This window comes from Amia ocellicauda, chromosome 22 (genome assembly GCF_036373705.1).
Source record: "Amia ocellicauda isolate fAmiCal2 chromosome 22, fAmiCal2.hap1, whole genome shotgun sequence".
Taxonomy (NCBI): domain Eukaryota; kingdom Metazoa; phylum Chordata; class Actinopteri; order Amiiformes; family Amiidae; genus Amia; species Amia ocellicauda.
The window spans coordinates 22,555,561-22,578,319 of record NC_089871.1 but is presented as its reverse complement, the minus strand read 5'-3'; the positions used below and the strand labels follow the sequence as shown (position 1 = coordinate 22,578,319).

The 22,759-nt window shown below is 39.2% G+C and overlaps 1 long non-coding RNA gene across 1 annotated transcript; it reads right to left on the bottom strand.

Moving 5' to 3' along the window:
* On the bottom strand, positions 1–18,944 carry LOC136718115 (uncharacterized). Its single transcript, XR_010805260.1, has 4 exons — positions 18,453–18,944; positions 8,101–8,254; positions 1,486–1,611; positions 1–1,174 (listed from the first exon to the last, which is right to left on the bottom strand). It is a non-coding gene; the product is annotated as an uncharacterized LOC136718115 (long non-coding RNA).
* Positions 18,945–22,759: the final 3,815 nt, after the last annotated feature.

Here is a 22,759-nt window from a genome sequence, read left to right as displayed (position 1 = left end):
TGATTATTAAAATATTTATTGTAGCTGTCAAAGTGTGTATTTCCCCCCATTTGCCAAAGTAAATATGTTAGAATAAATACTACACCCTTAAAAAAAGCAAGTAAATCACTGCATTTGATTATATTATCTTTAGTACAGCATGTTACTGTAGTTTTAGTTGTATTACTCTTGTGCAGTCAGCTCATTGTCACAATGTCTTTGGACTCTGTGAAGCTCTTGGACCGCATGTGCACCATGGTGAGATGCTATAGAAAATAAATTGCAAATGGAATTAAATACATGCAATGAAAATCATTGAATAGAACAAATAAGTATCCTACTTGTAATACATTTCAAAGCAGAATAATACATTTTTGGTTCCATTTTCCAAGCAGTTCTGTAAAAACATTTTCAACAAGCTCATACTTTACTTTTAAATGTATACAGTAGCTTTCTCCTCAGCACCATATTAAGATTGGAAGAATCAACTAATTTGCTATTGATGTATCAATTTGGTTTGTAACGCTGTGGATGTATTGTGGGCAATACAACATACTACAGAAATTAGTTATGTAATTAAAGATTAGTTGGTGTACTTACAGTACATTTAAATAGATATATGAGATTTTTAAAGTGACATAGCTCAACCAGTGTTATGCATTGTTGTATCTCCACCATTGAAAAGGACTTAAATTGATTATATTGCCATTCAAATAATCTTTAGTTTGCTTCCTATCTTGACTTCCTATAGGAGTGGCACATACATTTTCTTAATCATCTAAATTAATGCAAGTTTAGAAAATAGCTGTATAGCTTTTGGTAGCCTATATTACAGTAGATGGTGCAGTTTCGTTTTGTGTGAGTATTTAACTACCTGGATCAGGTTATTATTGACATTATTGAACCAACCTAACAACAGTTTCTAATTCTTAAATTGCTGGTAATCTAAAGACCGTTTCAAAACCTATTGGACTGTTAATCCCAAGGACTACAATACAAAGCTGTTATATCAGGCGACCCTGCAGTTCTTGATAGTGGGATATACTAGATATACTGGACAAAATAATATAATCTCAAAATATGAATTTATAAGCTATTGTGTCTTATTTCAGCCATGGTCCGCATGGAGAATAGGATCACACTGCAGAGCACCGCGTGGTTGTCTTGCAATCCAAGCTCCCTGCATCACACTTTCCTATAAAAGCAAAGAAAACAAACCAACCATCAAAACACAGGCAAACTGGAACTCACTTGACTTGACCAGAAAAGTCAAAACGGACCAGGGAGTCTGTCAGAATTGCACTTACATAAACCGTGTAGGTAAAACAAACCCTTGACTTATTTCAAATAGGCATGGGTGTAATCAGATATAGGTGCTGTCAGTGGTTAAAGATCATGCGTTGTTGTCTATTGAACAGTGATTTGCTTTATGTAAGAACATTAGCATAAAGCTCCCATGGATCTTCAGCACCAGGGATGAAGAACCATTATCTCATTAATACTCACCAGTATTGAAGTTGAGGCATCAGCAAGATGGAAATGCACCAGGCAACGATGAAGTGATAGGGCTCAGGTCTGTGTGCTGGAGAAATCAGAATGTTGAGCTCTTTGATTTCTTTCATATACTCTTGCCTATGGAGCAGAGAAAATTATTAATTATTATATGGTCCAGCAAAATGTCAGTCTCATAAGGGATGCCTACCATGATTGTCTTCAGAATGTGAACAGTGAGGAATTGTCAGACTCATTGTCCTGACTGATTAATACAAGCTGTTGAAATTCCTCTCGAGTGTAAGTACTTTTAGGCTTTGTTTTTCTTGACTTGGCATTGTAACCTGTATTTCTGTCCTCCAACACTGGCTAAAAAAACCTTCTTGACAGAAACTACGGAATCTGAGGTGTGCAAAAGCAAATCAAACTCGTTAAAATGACGTTGCAGCAACCACAGAAGAGAAAGGGCTGGTAACATTTGAAACACGTCAGCAGCGTCAGAAAAATGCGTTGCTGCAACCAGGAGAGAGAGGGGCGGTAACTTTGAAAAAACGTCAGCAACCAGTGGAGAGAAAGGGGTGGAAACATCTGAAAAATGACAGCGGCATTAAAAACAGCACCGACATCCCAGAGAAACAGCAGCGACATTTAGAAAACGCGTGGTGGAAACAGGGTCCTGAGGCGGAAATAGGATTCTGTGGCGGCAAAGACATTTTCCAAGAGCTCGCCTAGTTTCCCATTTCTGTCATTTTGATACATCGCTCTCGATGTTTGTGGACAATTGGGATTAAATTGAACTACAATAATGTGTAAATTAACCATTTAACTAAAATGAATAATGGTGCTATTACCATCAACAGCAATTCATTGTATTATACTAAGAATTAAATGCAACCGGTTGCTATTTACTTTCTTAATATTTAATTAGCCAGTATGTAAATACAAATCAAAGCAACATCCCTGTGTTCTGTAGCAATTCCAGCACAGGATTAATCTAAGCAAAGGTTTAGCTAATGCAAGTTATAGGTAAATATACTTTTCAGTTTAGGTGGAATTTGGAAGTCTCAAAGCGTCCCTATACAATTATCTGGAGCCATATGGTAGCCCTAGTTACTGATGTATTTAATTGCAGAGCTGTATCCTGGCAATTGGCTATTAGCTTAATAATACTCTTCAATAAGTGTTTATTATTTATTTATTTATTTATTTATTTAAATGGTTAATTTACACATTCATGTAGTTCAATTTAGTCACAATCCCGTTCGGTCTCACGTCCTCCCATTAATGAAGGGTCACACTACACGATTTTAAGCCCGATTTGAGCCCGATTTAGCCCTCACGACAGATCAGCCCTGATCGTGACAAGCAGCCTTGTCGGGCGCGTCCCGCCGCCGATGCTCGTGTAGTGAGAGACGGGCTGATGCGTCGCTGTCCTCTGATCCGATCGTAAGCTGGTCGGAGCCGCTACGATTTTATTAAACCTGTTTCATATTTACGACTCGATCGGCACCGATCGTGGAGAGTGACGTCATCAGCAGCCAATGAGAGTCGAGCTGACTGAAGAAGAGAAAAGAAGATTTTCATACGTATTTATTAAAATACTTCAACTACCAATGGTTGTTTTGGCGCAGGTTATTTAAAATACTCTAATACAGGGAAAATAATATTTTCAAATACCAATTAGTATCTGTAATTGACCAGCTCTGCGCTAAATATCGATCCCTACAATGGGCTGCTCACTCTGTGGAATGGATAGAGCTGTGACTGGTGCTCAGCTGCAGCTCTCACGGCCATCCTCTTTTCTCTGCGCTTAGTGTGTTTGTCCGACACACGAACACAAACAGCAACAGCAGTTTGTGGTCGTGTTATTGTTGCGCAGATTTCCGCAGTATTGCACAGATCTGCAGGAATCCAATGATCCCATTGGTGGAGCATCGCAGATCTGCGCATGACTGCGGACATCTGCACTTCACGAACGTGTCCTGTAAATGTTAAACCATTGAGTGTTGCTTTAGCAGTATGCTTAGTGTCATTGTTCTGCTGGAAGGTGAACCTCCATCCCAGTCTCAAATCTCTGGAAGACTGAAACAGGTTTCCCTCAAGAATTTCCCTGTATTTAGCGCCATCCATCATTCCTTCAATTCTGACCAGTTTCCCAGTCCCTGTCAATGAAAAACACCCCCACAGCATGATGCTGCCACCACCATGCTTCACTGTGGGGATGGTGTTCTCGGGGTGATGACAGGTGTTGGGTTTGCACCAGACATAGCATTTTTCTTGTGTAAATAGTTTAAAGAAATTAAAGGGTGCTGATCTGATAAGATACAGCCAAAATGTTGCAATGGACAACTTGTTTTAATTTTTCATTACAGTTATTGTAAGTTTTCATTTTTATTTGGTATCAAATATCAGAAGAAATAATAATTGCTGAATGAAGTCCTAGTGACCCCCACACATACAACCCACTGCAGTCAAGTTCTCTGAAATCGAGACTGGGTTGATATGCAAGTTACCACAATACTTTACTAATATGAATTCAGATTAGCAGTGAGGTTGATCTACTTGAGGCTTATAGGTTTATTAAAAATGTAAATAGACAACATGTATTTGCAAAGATAGGATACAGACAAGCAGGGTGGATAATACACCGCTCAATAAAATTAAAGGTAGGGTGTGCAATCTTTTCCAGAAACATTTTTTGTTATACTGGTTGAAAGTCTCTTAACATCCTGATTACAATCAATACCTGAAGTGGTCTAAATGTAAAAAAAATATATATATATATATATATATATCTTCTATGGAAGGGACAGGACTAAATTATGATTGACCAATCATTGCATGTAATGATAGGATGTCCTTCCTGTCTGTCAAACTATATTTGCATACCCCCACAACTTATTCGCGCAGACAATCACACGTCATCAGCGCGGGAACCTTGACGCTGTGCAGAGCGAGCACGAGAATGGAAGGAGAGCTACTTGGCGGCTTCGGATGCACCGATACATAATGTCCCAAAGGTTCTCAACTGGAGTCAGGTCTGGGGAACTTGAAGGCCAGTCAATGGCATCAATGCCTTAGTCATCCAGGAACTGCCTACACACACTGGCCACATGAGGACGGGCATTGCCTTGGAACCCAGGGCCAACTGCGCTAGTGTAAGGTCTGACAATGGGTCTGAGAATTTCATCTCGGTACCTAACAGCAGTCAGGGTACCGTTGGCTAGCACATGGAGGTCTGTACGACCCTCCAAGGATATGCCTCCCCAGACCATCACTGACCCACCGCCAAACCGGTCATCCTGGATGATGTTGCAGGCAGTATAACGTTCACCACGGCGTCTCCAGACTCTTTCACGTCTGTCACATGTGCTCAGTGCGAACCTGCTCTCATCTGTGAAGAGAACGGGATGCCAATGGCAGACCTGCCAATTCTGGTGTTCTCTGGCGAATGCCAATCGAGCTGCATGGTGCTGGGCTGTGAGCACAGGTTCCACTAGAGGACGTCAGGAACCTCATGCCACTCTCATGGAGTCTGTTTCTGACAGTTTGGTCAGAAACAGGCACACCAGTAGCCTGAAGGAGGTCATTTTGTAGAGCTCTGGCAGTGCTCCTCCTGTTCCTCCTCGCACAAAGGAGCAGATACCGGTCCTGCTGCTGGGTTGATGCCCTTCTACAGCCCTGTCCAGCTTTCCTTGTGTAACAGCCCATCTCTTGGTATCTCCTCCATGCTCTTGAGACTGTACTGGGAGACACAGCAAACCTTCTTGTGATGGCACGTATGGATGTGCCATCCTGGAGGAGCTGGACTACCTGTGCAACCTGAATGGGCTGCAGGTACCGCCTCATGCTACCAGTAGTGACAAGGATACTAGCAAAATGCAAAACTAGAGAAGAATCAGTCAGGAAGGATAAGGAGAGAGCAATTTTCTGTGGCCACCACATGCAAAACCATTTCCTTTTTAGGGGTTGTCTTGCTGTTGCCTCTACAGTGCACCTGTTGTCACTTTCATTTGCACCAAAACAGGTGACATTGATTCACAATCGCTTAGGCTTCCTAACTGGACAGACTGATATCACTTAAGATTAATTGACTTGGTCTTATACTGTGATGATTACATGCTCCCTTATTTTTTTTTAGCAGTGTATTAAAAGTGACAGGGAGAGAAGATACTCGAGTTTTGATTTGAAGCACAAAACATGTAAAATAACAAACAAGTATTATGATTACACTAGCCGTTACTACAATGTAGATCCTATACACAACTAGGTTTTATGTAATTGTGATTGACCTAATTATGACTAGTACATGAAATATACTACCTGTGTGGTTTACTGAGATTCAGTTATGCAGACACTCGATAGTGGGGAGGGCTGGCAGACTGCTTCCACTTGAGGACGGTTGCAAAGCTTTCAGGTTTTTGGTGGAGAAGTTCTGGTTTTGGTTCCGTTCAGTCTTCCTGGATTTTGTCTCCTTGGTTTCTTCTCCCAGGTTGTTCCACTCCACTCCAAATTGTACCACTCCCAATTGTGCCACTCCAAATTGCTAGTTTTAGCTTTCTGTTTTCATACATTTTAGACAAAGAGATTCTAATCTCTTTCCTTCCAAATTTCTTAGATTGGTTAGGTTTGGGGTAAAAAAATTGAAATTCAAATCGAAGTAGTCTTTGCCATTCCTCTCCCTTGACTCCTACAGAATGTGTATTGGGGGTGTGATGGCTTTGAGGAATGTGAAAAATGGTTCAAATGTTACCTAGAGTTTCTAACTCTCTATACTGTCAAGTTTTACTTCTATCAAATACATTTTAAATTCCCTCAAAGCAGTTGATACCAAACAAGCCAGATCTTCTTTCTCTGTAATGTTAAATTTGAGTCTTCTTGGAATTCCAGGGTGGCTGGTCTGATGCCCATGTAAGTGGAGGATAAATTAGGATGTGTGAATAATTATCTTACTAAATGTTACTGTTGCATTGTATGTGAAATATAAATGGTCCAATGGTTGTTTTAGCTAATGCTCTTTCCTTTAAGACCAAACATGGCTTGAGCATGTTTTGGTTCTGTGGTAGAATTACTTAAGTGTCATTAACTTCGTTTTAAGTCACCTTTTATTGTTTGTTATAAAACTGAGGAAGAAGCTGGGTAACACTTCTGTTATTAGCATGTAGTTTATATTTGGGTTTGTTGCTCTGGTCTATGGAATATATAAAGTACCTTGAATGTCTGAGTTTCAAAAAATAAATCTTCAATTGGAATGTGATGCTGGTCTCTGTGGAGACGGGCATGGCAGCCCATTTGTCAGCTGGGGGGGTCTGCAGCATGGACGTGTTATCGGTCGTACTTTGGTGAGCACAGGCCTGTCATAAAACACGGAACTTCAAAGCTGTCTCCTTAAGTCCATTAACACAAGCCTAAATTTCTCAGTTAGGAAGGTATATGCATTTCTGTATATATTTGCCAAAATAAGGTTGTATGATTTACACTTGATGGCTAAAAAGCTCAATTTTAGTCTCATCTGGCCAGAGTACCTTCAATATCCATATGTTTGGGGAGTCTCCCACATGCCTTTTTGCGAACAGCAAACATGTTTGCTTACTTTTAATTTAAGCAATTTTCTTCCGGCCACTCTTCCGTAAAGCCCAAGTCTGTGGAGTGTACGGCTTAAAGTGGTCCTATGGACAGATACTACAATCTCTGCTGTGGTGCTCTGCAGCACCTTCAGGGTTATCTTTGGTCTCTTTGTTGCCTCTCTGATTAATGCCCTCCTTGCCTGGTCTGTGACTGGCAGGTTTGTTGTGGTGCCAATATTCATTCAATTTTTAATAATGGATTTAATGGTGCGCCTTGGGATGTTCAAAGTTTCAGATATTTTTTTATAACCCAAACCTGATCTGTACTTCAGCACAACTTTGTCCCTGACCTGTTTGGAGAGCTCCTTGGTCTTCATGGTGCCACTTTCTTGGTGGTGTCCCTTGCTCAGTGGTGTTGCAGACTCTGGGGCATTTCAGAACACTTATATATACACGTGTATATATAGCACTTGTAACACTTGTATATATACTGAGATCATGTGACAGATCATGTGACACTAAGATTGCACACAGGTGGACTTCATTTAACTAATTATGTGACTTCTGAAGGTAAATGGTGGCACCAGATCTTATTTAGGGGCTTCATAGCAAAGGGAGTGAATACATATGCACACACCTCTTTTTTGTTTTTAATTTTTTTTAATTTTTTTAAATAAGTTATTTTTTTCATTTCACTTCACCAATTTGGACTATTTTGTGTATGTCCATTACATGAAATCCAAATAAAAATCCATTTAAACTACAGGTTGAAATGCAACAAAATAGGAAAAACACCAAGGGGGATGAATACCTTTGCAAGGCACTGTAAATACATTATTACACTCCATTCATCAAAGCCTTAGTACGGTCCTGCCAAATCTTATGAAAATGAACACTTAGGAAACAAAGTTTACAAAATGTACACATTTTTGTGTCTAATGCAGGTAGTGAACTGAGGAGATCTAGGAAACCTATTGCATTGTGGCCCTCAACGATTGGTTTGATGTTGCTGGCTTCATTGCAGTAGAAAAGTTTTGGGAAATCGCACACACATAGTACTCACATCTTTGCCTGTTGCTTCACTTTGATCTTCTCACACATGTTTAGCTTGTTTTAAGTAGCCTCGAGGCTGCTCACATTTGCTCTGTGCTGCTCAACGAGTGACTCCAGCTCCTGTGATTTCATGGATAGGTTGAGCTGCAGTAAAATGATCTGATCTGAAAAAAAGAAAAAGAAAATGTATTCAAATTTAAACTCAAACATTCCATAAAAGGGGGAAGCCTGTGTGGGGGGGGGGCAAAATCAGAAAATGTGTGGGAGAAAAAACATATAAATGAAAATATAATTAAATAAATGTTAGAATGTACAATTATGAATATATAACTATTTATCAGTACTTATTATTATTTATTTACATATACTTTATATACCTGTCAAATACTGAAATATAGCCTACAATACATTTTACAATATATCCCATTATATCTTTTCAAAATGTAATTTCACAATTTATTTCTACCTAACTAACTAATTAACTAACTATTGTACAGTGAGGGAAAAAAGTATTTGATCCCCTGCTGATTTTGTACGTTTGCCCACTGACAAAAAATTATCAGTCTATAATTTTAATGGTAGGTGTATTTTAACAGTGAGAGACAGAATAACAACCAAAAAATCTCGAAAAACGTATTTCAAAAAAGTTATACATTGATTTGCATGTTAATGAGGGAAATAAGTATTTGACCCCTTCGACTTAGTACTTGGTGGCAAAACCCTTGTTGGCAATCACAGAGGTCAGACGTTTCTTGTAGTTGGCCACCAGGTTTGCACACATCTCAGGAGGGATTTTGTCCCACTCCTCTTTGCAGATCCTCTCCAAGTAATTAAGGTTTCGAGGCTGACGTTTGGCAACTCGAACCTTCAGCTCCCTCCACAGATTTTCTATGGGATTAAGGTCTGGAGACTGGCTAGGCCACTCCAGGACCTTAATGTGCTTCGTCTTGAGCCACTCCTTTGTTGCCTTGGCTGTGTGTTTTGGGTCATTGTCATGCTGGAATACCCATCCATGACCCATTTTCAATGCCCTGGCTGAGGGAAGGAGGTTCTCACCCAAGATTTGAAGGTACATGTTATAAAAAAAGTTATAAATTGATTTGCAGGTTAATGAGTGAAATAAGTATTTGACCCCTTGGTACTTAGTACTTGGTGGCAAAACCCTTGTTGGCAATCACAGAGGTGATTTGTAAGTCGGTCATCTATAGCATAATATGTATATATGTATCTAAAATAAAACAATTCAGAGCAATGGTGTGAATAAACAATGTCACTAAGTGTAAATGTAAGATTCTCTCATATCTGTGCTAAATAAAAATCTATTTCAGTTGTTTAACTTTCATACTGAATTACAGTATCAAACTAGATTGCACACTCCCGCAATTGCTCTTCTGGACAGAAATGCTGAACATGTTGCAACATAAAATATATATTTAGCCTTAGTTTTTCAGTTTAGATGTTCTGCTTTCTTTCTTTCTTTGTTTGTTTCTCTCAGCCTTATGATTTGTAACTTTTGCATATGTGTAACTTATCTGGTAATACTTTAAAATATTGTGAAGTCTACTTCTATTAAAACATGTATTGTTAAATATTACAGAAGAAGAAGAAGAAGAAGAAGAAGAAGAAGAAGAAGAAGAAGAAGAAGAATCATCATCATCATCCTCATCATTATAATACACAGAACTTACGTTTGAATACCAGTCCATGGGCCAGATTAAATCAAAACTTTGACCCACCCGCTAATAGAAAACTACAGAACTGTACTCAGTTGCAACTGCATTTGTAGTAAGATGACACTTTCTTCTAATCATAAATGTAACCACTATGATGTACAGGTTTGTAGTTTTCTGTTAGCGGGTGGGTCAAAGTTTTGATTTAATCTGGCCCCATGTCTGGTAGGAGCAACTCCTAAATCAGTCATTACAGCATGACACTACTTAAGGTTTTCCAGTTATTTGTTGCCTTGAAATCACAAAGCTAAGGAATGTTTCACAGCACTATTTGACGCTGTCAGAAATGGCATACTTTTGGCATCTGTGAAAATGTCCTTGGTAATAGGAAATCGGCATATTTTCAAAAGTTCTCTCCAGTATGTGAAAGTGCAAGATTAAACAATGTAGTGGGAGGAAGTCATGCATAACGCATTCACTGCCAATACATTTTAGAAAATCTAAGAGATCAGCATGGGACATGTAACACAAACTGTTTCTTTAATATATACTATTATTATTATTATTATTATTATTATTATTATTATTATTATTATTATTGTTGTTGTTGTTATTTGGCTGATGCCTTTTCCCAAGATTATGCATATACAACTGTATAAAGGGTAAAGTAGTATGCCAATATATATAGAATACAATTCACAAGTAAAAGAGCTATACAGTTATAAAAAATGCAGAACACAGAGAATGGAGCAACAGGGCTATACTATGGTACACTTGATCAGCAAGCATTTACAACAGGGGTAGTCAATTATTTTGTGTCAGGGTCCAAATTTCTTGGTCAAGGTATAGTCAAGGTCCAGACATCGGGGGTCACACCTTAATGCCCCTTTCCAACACACACACACACAATTCCGTGAATTTACCCTGTTGCTTATATTTAGTACATTAATTTGACAAAGTACCAAAATAAAATGTTTAAATACTTGTATATATTAGTATTAAAACGGTTTCAGACCACTTACATTTTAATTTGTTAAAGATTATTGTAGTCATATAGATAAACATAATAGAAGCTTTCAAGCATTTTGTGTGTTAATAGATTCAAGTATTTAAAATTAGTGTTGAAAAATGAGGGCCAAGACGATTGAGTGATTGAGGGCGGGGGTCTGGGGTCCTCCCCCAGAAGATTTTGAAAATTGGAGATCTGAAATGCGCGATTCTGAGTCATTTCGAAGTAAAAAAAAAAAAACAGCACAAAATCTCCTTGAAATCAGGCAGATTTGGACTCAAACATCACCAGCGAAAAATCAATCACACATCGACCGACATTATATATGCAACCAGACGCGGTTTCTGGTGATGATCAATCACAGATCTGTGTCGCTGGGTCTCCGCGATCGTAACGGGTGAGGAGCACAGCTCTTGATGTGTCGATGCTAGAAATACGCGTCTGCATTGGAAATCATTTGTTTCCATCGCTGATGTAGGAGTTTCTAGGTGAACACAAGCTATGGCACCGTGACCGCCCGGTTGCGTGTGTGCACTTTTATATTTTAGAGGCGAGGTTGGCATCTGTCCACACGACAAACGATGCACATATTAGCTGCTTATGTATAGAAATCAGGAAAACCGAATACCTGTTTTTGTGTTGGGTTTTTGACGAGTGCAAAGTGCCGCTCTTGCTGCAGTCCAGAGTGTGTTCAGAGACGCCGAACCGGGAATTTGCGATCAATCAACTCACTGACTAACTGAACACCAGGGCTGCGTCACAAATCGCACACTTGCTTCCTACACCCTTCGACAAGTGTACACTTTGCGTGACGTTGTGCTGACGTCACCGAGTGTGCACTTGAGTGAGGAGGGTGTAGGGTGTAGGTGAAGCTAAAAGCGCTCAATGGGACTCACTTCAGCGTCACCATTCAGCGCCTTTGCCTTTGTCTGAAAAAGTACCTACGTAGTCTTTTCTTGTATTTGTATTTAATTAAAATAGTAATAATAATAATAATAATAATTTTGAAATACACTGTTCGTTAATATCACCTCCTAGTTTTATAGGATACTACTTCAGTAATTAATTAAATGACAGTTTCCAAAACAATTTTTGGTTTAACTTTCTAATCGTATATTTAACTCATGATTATATAATCATTGTATTTTATCTATATATATTATTTCCTTGACAAGACTCCTTGTTATTATACACTCACCTAAAGGATTATTAGGAACACCTGTTCAATTTCTCATTAATGCAATTATCTAACCAACCAATCACATGGCAGTTGCTTCAATGCATTTAGGGGTGTGGTCCTGGTCAAGACAATCTCCTGAACTCCAAACTGAATGTCTGAATGGGAAAGAAAGGTGATTTAAGCAATTTTGAGCGTGGCATGGTTGTTGGTGCCAGACGGGCCGGTCTGAGTATTTCACAATCTGCTCAGTTACTGGGATTTTCACGCACAACCATTTCTAGGGTTTACAAAGAATGGTGTGAAAAGGGAAAAACATCCAGTATGCGGCAGTCCTGTGGGCGAAAATGCCTTGTTGATGCTAGAGGTCAGAGGAGAATGGGCCGACTGATTCAAGCTGATAGAAGAGCAACTTTGACTGAAATAACCACTCGTTACAACCGAGGTATGCAGCAAAGCATTTGTGAAGCCACAACACGTACAACCTTGAGGCGGATGGGCTACAACAGCAGAAGACCCCACCGGGTACCACTCATCTCCACTACAAATAGGAAAAAGAGGCTACAATTTGCACAAGCTCACCAAAATTGGACAGTTGAAGACTGGAAAAATGTTGCCTGGTCTGATGAGTCTCGATTTCTGTTGAGACATTCAGATGGTATAGTCAGAATTTGGCGTAAACAGAATGAGAACATGGATCCATCATGCCTTGTTAGCACTGTGCAGGCTGGTGGTGGTGGTGTAATGGTGTGGGGGATGTTTTCTTGGCACACTTTAGGCCCCTTAGTGCCAATTGGGCATCGTTTAAATTCCACGGCCTACCTGAGCATTGTTTCTGACCATGTCCATCCCTTTATGACCACCATGTACCCATCCTCTGATGGCTACTTCCAGCAGGATAATGCACCATGTCACAAAGGTCGAATCATTTCAAATTGGTTTCTTGAACATGACAATGAGTTCACTGTACTAAACTGGCCCCCACAGTCACCAGATCTCAACCCAATAGAGCATCTTTGGGATGTGGTGGAACGGGAGCTTCGTGCCCTGGATGTGCATCCCACAAATCTCCATCAACTGCAAGATGCTATCCTATCAATATGGGCCAACATTTCTAAAGAATGCTTTCAGCACCTTGTTGAATCAATGCCACGTAGAATTAAGGCAGTTCTGAAGGCGAAAGGGGGTCAAACACAGTATTAGTATGGTGTTCCTAATAATCCTTTAGGTGAGTGTATATTATTATATATATTATTTCCTTGAACTGTCTAGCTAACATTACATTTATATGCACTGCCGCTGCTATATTTTCCCAGTTGACTTGTCTCCGCCTTTAACGCACAGAGTTCTGGGACTTCAGCGCTAAACACTTCCACATAAGTGCGGTCTTTTGTACACTACGCTGAAGGGAGCATTGAAGGGCACAAACGTCTCGATTAGGCTCCCTTCACTCATTCCCTAAGGGTTTGGGACAGCGCTTAAGATAGCTACCGTAGTACTTCCGCCCCGCAAGGGAAGGGAATGAGGGAACAAGGTTGTGTCCCAAATCGCACACTTGTTCCCTCATTCCCTTATCTTGCAGTATCTAACAATGTCAAGAAAGCTTTGTCAAAAGTGAAATCACAATATAATCATTAATGTAACAAACCATGGAAAAGCAGAAGTCTTACGTGGCACATGTTGTACCCTAGAGATACTGCCACTTTGCTGTGCACATTTTCTGGGGTAAATTTTCATGAGTGTTAAACCCAACCTAATCACCTACTACACCTAACTCAAATATCTCAGTTACCCCAACCTTGTGACAGGCGCTGTACCACTGTGAAACGATCACCCAGGATTCATGTATTTTCCATTTTAATTTCAATTAAATTTCATTTTAATTTGACCTTTTGACTCATCATTGCAGGGGCAAAATAAAGATTTGCAAGCACAAGAGGAAGGAAACATTAGAGGAAATTAAGTTGATGGTGTGGACACTAATTCAAATGAGTGACAGATAACAAATCCATTAGTTTGTGTCACCAGATTTAGAGGATTGGGGTACTGATGGTGCTGGTGTCAGAGCAGAGGGGGGTGTTCTGATGGTTGCGGTGTCAGAGCGTGGGGGAGGGGGTGCTGACAGTGCCGGTGTCAGAGCTGGGGGGAGAGGGGGGTGGGGGGATGCTGACGATGACGGTGCTTGTGTCTGACCGGGGGGATGGGGGTGATCATACCCGTCTCTTTTTTAAGGATTCCTGTGGATCTGCTCCAGCAAATGACACTGGTGTCGCCTGTCTGTCAGTCTAACTTGGATCTGTATGAGGTGTCTATGCTGTTCACCTGGCTACCCATCTCATGGAAAACATGGATTAATAAAACTTAGTGCTACATAAAAATAACTTATCACTCTGTATAGAGATGGCCCAGGCTTTAAACTTCACAAAAAGGGACAGAACGTTCTTCTAAAATAAAACAAGGCATTGTATCATAGTACCAGGAGGAGTTGTCTTTACAAGGAATCTCAACAGAATTGACCCCTTCCATTAATGCATAAACGATAAAGCAGTCCGGACAGCACACTATATGAATCCAATGTTTTATACTATCAGTCTATGGTCACGTGTCCACAATAAAGCATTCCAAAGAATAAGTTAAAAAAAATTTAACCAAAATTATAGAAAACATTTCATACTTCATTACACTGCAGCACTGTTTTACCTCATAACAAATATTAATTTTAACAAATACTGTAGTGGTAGTTACCCTGGAAATGACTGTAAGGCACTGTATTAATTATTTAAATAAAGGAAGTTCAGATACTGCAAATTGAACAGAGGATAAGGTTATCTGGCTGCCACAAAACATGTTCACTACACAGCAAAATCTGTAGTATTGAAATCCCAGTGTTAATAATATAGTCTTAAAATCAGTGTTGTTTCAACACTAAAAAGATTCAATTGACACTTTGAGAGTTAAAACATCTTGAGAGTCAGTATTAATACTTGGTGTCAAATTAAAGAGTGTTGATTTTACACTGTACTGGTCTAAAACCAAAGAATTTACCATACCCACAATGCATTGTGGTAGTTTCCTGAATAATTGTTGTTTTTTGCTTTTATTTTTTTCTTAATAATTGTATAAATGTTAATTATTGTACATTAATTATTGTTTGAGTGTTTGAGGGTAAAGTTTATCTTTACCCTCCAATGTATTTATATTTGTGTTGTCAGATTTAACTTTGATGTCTTTGAGTCAACCCCAAACCAGAATGTTTGGCTATTTATCAGTTTGTGGTGGTGCTTGTAAGCATTACTTGTATATACCTGACCAGTTTGTGTGCGGCATCCCGTTCCAAAAAGAGTATAAAGATCTCTGGGACACTTGGACCCTAGGCGAATCCTTCTGGTTGGGGTCCAACGTGTCCCGAGCGGACGGGATTGCCGTACTCCTGAAGAACCCATTCATAGAAGTTAAAAAATTTAGGGTGATAGAGGCGGGCAGGTTGGCCAGCCTCGACCTTAAATACAAGGGGGCTGTATTGAGGCTGGTCAATGTCTATGCCCCCACCAGCCAGAGAGAGAGAGTCCTCTTTCTCCCTCAGCTACGCCCGCTCCTGATCGGCACCTTACCGGTTATCATTTCAGGTGATTTCAACTGTGCTCTGAGGGATGTAGACCGGAGTAAGCCCCACAACGATAGATCCAGCAGGGACCTCGCTGTGTTCGTGGAGGACTTTGAACTCTGCGGAATGATCTTCCCCCCAGACAAGGTCGTCGCAAAACTAGTGACCAGGAATATATTTCGGTTTGTCTGGGGGAGCAAAATGGAGAGGCTGAAAAGAGTGCAAATGGTGAAGGGTACCCTGGATTGAGGCAGGGGGGTCCCGGACGTTGTGCGGCTGATAAAGGCGCAGGGGCTGGCCTACGTGGTCAAGAACATCCAGGCTGCTGGCAAGAAAGTGAGTTTTATGAACCGCTTTTATTTTGCCAGCAGCCTGAGACCATTCGGCCTCTGCGCCATGGTTAACACCAGGCCGCACTCGTGGGATCCCCCGCCGTTCTACAGGGCGCTCCGAGCCTTTGCGCTCGAAGTAGGCCTCCATAAAGTCATGCTGGCCTCCTGGGATTATAAGACCATCTGTAGCCAGATGAGATCTACCCAGGAGACCAGCCGGATAGAAGATTTCCCTCCCAAAACCTGACGGTTTATCTGGGCTAACGCTACGCAGAAAGATGTCTCCTGGATGGCTGTGAGTCGGTGTCTCCCCATCCGAGTGTTCATGCACAGAAGGGGCCTAGCCCCTTATGACATCTGCCCCTACAAGGGTTGCCTGGGGAAGGAGACGGAGGCTCATATCTTTAGGGATTGCCCCTCCGCCTGCAGGGTCTGGCTCCTGTTTTTTCCGTTCCTCCACAGGTTTGCCGTTCCTGTGCGGGCGACCGCCCAGCAGATCCTATATGGTCCAGCCAGGGGATTGACATCTTCCACCCTGAGGTGCTGGTGGCGTGTCGTCTGCGCAGTGAAACAGGCCCTGTGGGAGGGACGGAACATCTGTCTGTTCAACAACCAGGAGCTGGACCCAATTGTCATCGCGCGGAGGGGCATGGTATTTATTAGGGATTATGTCAATCTGGAGGTCCATCAGAGGGGCAAGGAGGAAGCCTTTAAGAACTGGCAGATACAAGATCTGGGGGAGCTCAGGATCCCATGATGGGACCCACCTCCGGGGACGGCCATCTCCCCCTGCTGGAGCCCGAGTCCAAGATCTTTTAACCTTTTTATGAAAAGATAGGTTTTTAAAAATGACTTTAAAAAAAAAAAAGAATTTTAACTGTTTTTAAAGATTTAGTTGTTTTTAAAGCACTAGTTGTTTGGGTGTTTTGGTTAGTTTTGTTCTGTTTTTTTCGTTTGTCAAATACATTGGCCGTTAGGATTTTGATTTTAAATGCATCGGACTGTTTTGGTTTGTTTTTTATTTTTATCATTTTATTTGTTTTTTGATTTGTCCGGTGCATTTTCAGTTAATTTCAATGTATTTGACCTTTTTTGTTGGTTTGCAGTTTTTGCTTTAATCACTAGTTTGTTTTATTGTTTTGTGCACTTGTTTATTTGAGTTCATATGTTTTGTGATTTTAAGAATTGATTTTTAATTTTTTTTTAAAGTATTAAAATTTGTTTTGATTGTTTTTATTATTGAAATGTAAAATACTTACACCAATAAAACAATTTGTGTGTTTGATTGGGTCTGGGTATTTATTTACAGAAAAGTACATTGTAAACCAATATATATATATTATCTCTCTCTCTCTCTCTCTAACAAATGACTGCTAGATTTTAATACACAGTATCAATTATACACATGCACACATTTCTGATCATCCAGAGTGTATAGAAGCAAATCTAGTGGTAATGCTAGTTTTCGTTTGATTGATAAAAGCATACAGGAGTAAATGGGTTTAACAATTTAATGGAGTAACAGAGTTAACACTGGTGAGAGTAGTGCAGTGTTAAATAAAATAAAATAAACACTTATAAGAGTTGCTTATTTAACTCCCTGAGAGCAGAGCTTTTAACTCTGCAGCAGTGTAAAAATGCCAACTCGGTTGAAAGTGTTAATTTTACTCTGGAGAGTGTGGATTATATAAACACTTTTTTAGAGTTAATTTTAACACTGTTGGAGTTAATTCAATTAATTTACTGTGTATGCAAATATTCTTCTCACTTCTCAAACTGTGAATTATTATTATTATTATTATTATTATTATTATTATTATTATTGTTGTTATTATTATAAGTAGTAGTAGTAGTCGTAGTAGTCGTAGTCGTAGTCCTTTTTAGTTCTTGATGAGACAAATACCTGCCTGGCTATTTTTCTGAATATTAAAGACAAGGCAAGCACATCATCACCTGCACTTCAATTCAGACATTATCAGGATACTATTACAACCACATATGGGGGAAATCTCCATAACTTGAAACCCTCTCATTAGAACGCAGTTGGGGGCAAACTGTGTGCAAGCTACTTATCTAATTAAATGCATCATTATTAGGACACTTCCCCAAGTTCCCCCACAGTTTTTATAGCAGCAGATAGAGTATTATTATCAGATGTTACAACATTTGTCATAGTCATCTTTTAAGGTCTTTTGAAGTATTTTTTAAATTTAAATAATAATAATAATAATAAAATAAATAAATAAATAATAATAATATATCAAACTTAAGGATTAAGGCTTTTATATAATGTATCTGGGAGAACACTAAAACTCCTTTTCATTCCGACAGCAAAACTTACTCACAATACAAGCCTCCCTTCCCTTCCCTAAGTCATCTTTCTTGGAAAGGGAAGATGCTGATTTTTGAAATGTGATTAAAAACAAAACTAAGCAAAACAAACAAAAAAGCTAATCAGCAGGCATGCAATAGAAAGCAGAGACACTGTAATCGAGAGAGAGAGAGAGAGAAAGACAGACAGGGTGAGTCTTGACTGTCCAAAATGTGGGAGCCAGAGTCACAAAACTTACCCCTTCTTGCTGATACTTGAATAGTGAAGCTTTGTTCTCCTGATCGTCTTTGGCAATAGCCTCCTGTAGCTGCCTCTGTTTCTCCTTGCTTTCCTGCAATTGTTTCTCATAGTATTTCTCCTTCTCCTTCCACTGCTCATGAGCCTCCAGATCTGCCTTACACTGCTTCACCCGTTGCATGGTGCTGGAGGTGGCCAGGTGTATGATGACACCAATAGAGACTATGAACCAGTACAAAAGACCTGTAAACATTTTGAGTTAGTCATCCTGAAGGGAATATAGAAGACAACTGTGTTGTCCACACAGCGAATAAAATGCCAAATAGCTCTGCAGTCCTGTCTATATGAGAGAGAACAGAATGTTTTGCTTAAAAGTACTTCCCCTTGAATTATGAAGCAACAGGACAGGAAAGGGGTGTGCGTGTTAAGCTGTGAGTGCTTTCGGATATACAGAAAGCAAAACTGTCGTGTTCTGGATAGTAATAGCAACAGAGCAGCTTGCCAGATGTTTCTGTTGTTAATATTGCCCCTCTCCCATTAAACGAAAAGATTGCAAACTTCACTTGAGTTATGACAGTTGGGGTGGCAGTGGGGTGTGGAGCAGTGAATAATAATAAAAAAAATAGAGGAGACTGTTCCGAGCATGGTTAGCTGAAAGCTGTGTGAGTTTCAGTTTCCATTTCTGCATCTGAAGGAAATTGCTTGGCAGCCGTCCCAGACTTAAAGCAAACTGGCCTCAAATGTCGCTTTAAACGTTCACTGAGATTTGTAAGTATATGAATAGGTTTTTATGCAAAGCTGAATTAATGAAGACACCTCACTTACCTGGGTAGTTCCCCAAACTCTGTATTCACAAGTTCCTTTAGTTATTTATGGCATTAGCAAAATATAAGAATAAGCCTAGACTTGAGAGGAAAAAGGGGGCAAGGAATGTAGACAAACATTGCAAGCCTACATCTTACTTTGTGGTTTCCAGCAGATCTCCTTGTTAATGGAAGTGTGACCTTCATCAAGGTTCAGAGGTCACTGACGACTGGGCAGATGCCCAAAACACTCTCCCCTGAAGAGGAGAAGAAACAACTTAACAGTATTTGTCCAAGAAGGAAGCAGGCTGGGTTTTCATACATTAACTATCTTGTGTCTTTTTTCTCTTTTGACATAAAACCTAAACCTAAACCTAACCTCAATGCTAAAACTCTATTTCCAAAAGTAAAATTTCTTATATTTCAGATTGCGAATTTTTGTAATTTGTAATTTTTGTAATAATTTTTGTGAGGCATTCTTTTGGGGTGGGAGTGATTGCTTTCCCTATGTGATCGCCCCTTTAACCTGTTGATCATTACAGGCTTGGCTGACTTGACAACCTCAAACTCCATTACATCTCTCCTATTTTAAGCCTTACCATAATTGTTTTAGGTATAGGATTTTTGATTACACTCTATTAAAAGCTTACATCTATAGGAGTAAATAAGCTATCTTAACATTATTTTAGATGGTGAATAACAACCTATAAAAGCATTATTGATGTAGTTATTAACTGCTATTGATGTAATCTTAACATACATTTTAAAATGTAATTTACAAATACCATAACCTACTCTGGGGAAGATGTAATTGAACATCAAAACCTCAGTTTTTGTGTCTAAAATCTATCAAATGTTCTCTCTGATCACAATGAATTCATACATTGGATAGGTTGCCTGCAAGCAGTCACTTTAGTTTTTCCGGCAGAGAATTAATTTATAACTTTAAACTGGACACACACAAAAACTTTAAAAATGAAGACAAAACAAAGCATAAGTACCAAGGATTTTAATAGTAATATGTCGGTGATTTCTGTATTCCAAATCACAGAAAAAAGAACAGGACGTCTATCTATGTTTATTAAGCTCAACTACAAATTCCAAGGCACTTATTCAACAAGCTGCTAACTTTTTTTTTTTTCCTTGCATTTTTTTTAGCTTGGCCCAAGTATGTCCCTTTTATGGCATAACCTAAATGCCAATAGCAATACTTCAACTCCCTCTTTCCATTACCCAACTCAGCATTTGCTAAATGTATTCAGCAGTAACCTCCCAACCTTCAGAGCTAGCTAATCAGCTTTCTCTGACTGAATCCCACTATCCTGCCAATTAAATTAATCATTCCTTTCCTTCCAGTAGGTAAACAGACTCATATTTGCAACCACAAATGTCCTGAGATGGCAGGTTCTTATCTTCTCTGGATCAGAAGGAGGAGAAATGCAGTCAGTAAGTGTGGTGAACAAAAACAGTAAACATAGTTAAAGAATTCCCAGATTGCTTCAACCTGAGGTTTCTTGGCTGATTAAAGAAGTCTAACCCCACCTCTATACTCCAAAGTGTGACAGATAAAGTTGTGGTCTAGTTTTTTTACCAGAATCTGTAATTTTACTGGTATACCACTTCCCCTTTCTCTGTCCAAATGGTATATAAGGGTCAGAAAAATGTAGATGATACTCCACTAGGAAGAGGCTCACCTACGCTTGAAAGAAGAATCAAACACTGGACTCTTGGTAACTCTGATACCCAGGCATCTGCTACTGGTGAGGGCATACAGGACTCAAATACTAGGGGTCTTTTCACACTTGTCTTTGTGGCTTTGATGTGAACACTAACTGGAGGATTTGGAACATATGTAGTTGATGCTCTTTTTTGCAGCTCTGTCATATCTCAAGATTTTTTATTATGCGATTCTGAATTAGATATATGGAGAACTTGTACCAAAACTCAGTGTTTTATGGGTGCAAGCAAATTATTTGGTAACTAATACAAGTATTAGAGGCTTATAGAGGGCCTGTGTGTAGCTGCCTTTCTTTCTGTGTCTTTAGAATTCTGTAGCAGACAGAGACAGTTGTTTCCCATAACATTTAATGTTCCTTGCCTTTATACTTTCAAGGAATGAGATAAACATGGCTTAATTGATAAACCTTCCTGTTGTTTCTGAGAGTTCACAGAAGGGGTTAGATGGAATTGTACCAAAGGGCATGACAGAGGGCCATCGTATTTATTCATGATCTATATTGTAGATTATTCAGAAGATAATAATGTTGTCTCAATCTGGAACAAACTCCCCAGCATCGTGGTTGAAGCTGAAAATTTTGGAACATTAAAAATAGACTGGACAATATCCTTGGATGACTTAGTTATTAATGAACACCAAACGAGCATAATGGGTCAAATGGCCTCGTCCCGATTGTAAACTTTCTTATGTTCTTCTTCTTATATTCTAATATAATCTGTATGACTTGCAAATTAAGCAGTATTTAATTAATATTAATTGATTCTTTCAATTATTCCCATATGTGGACTTTTGGACATTTTCTTTGTTCCATCTCAAGGACTCGACCTATAAATGACCGCAGCATTTATGCTTGGGACTCAGAACCTTCCTTTAGGGGAGATCTTCTGTATCTCTGTCATCTGTTGCTTTAGATTATTTTATTACCATTATCAAATAAACATATTATTGATTCGCTGTGCCACTGTGCATTCCTATCAAATTAGATTTTTTACATTGGTGTCCATTATTGTAAAGTGTTACCTTTCACAGTTATAAAGAGGCTCTTGTAGAATGCCCAATATTTATATTACTGACTAAGGTGTTTTCCTCCACTTTTTTGGTAGTGCTCCTTTTAATATAGTAGAACACTGTATATGGGCTGTTGTAATACAAAGCTACAGGTGAAAGACGTATTGTGTCATTGTCTCCCTCTTCTTTGCCAGCAGAGTTCAACATGAAAGCTGTTTATCTCTTGGCGTCTGTGGCTTATTACCTACACTCAATCACATGCAGAGACGCTGCACTGGATTCCCAATGGGAGGCTTGGCAGAAGACATTTGGGAATCCCAACAACAAGGTGAGTGGTGGAGAGAGTAAGAGGGCAGTCCAATCCAGGTATTTATAAACGTCCTCCTTCAAATCATAATTTTTGTAACACTACTGATCAATTGACCAAGTCAATTATTCAATTAAGGTTGGGACTCAAGAGTTGAAAAATATTCTAGTGATGATTTTCGTTATGATCATATGGAACTGAATCCAACTGTTATTGTATGCAAGTAAAAAATGTCCTCGTCTTTTTTTTAAACTGAAGATTGAAGTGTGACAAAATGTAAAATAAATTACAAATTTTTCATGTTTTGTTTCCCCACAGATTTAAATAGAATCTTATGTTAACATAGGTAAACATTTATTTAAATGTTAAATGCAGAGTTTGCAAATCAAGTATAATAAGTATAATGTTTATTCTAATGTAAAACGTGTGTGTGTATATATATATATATACAC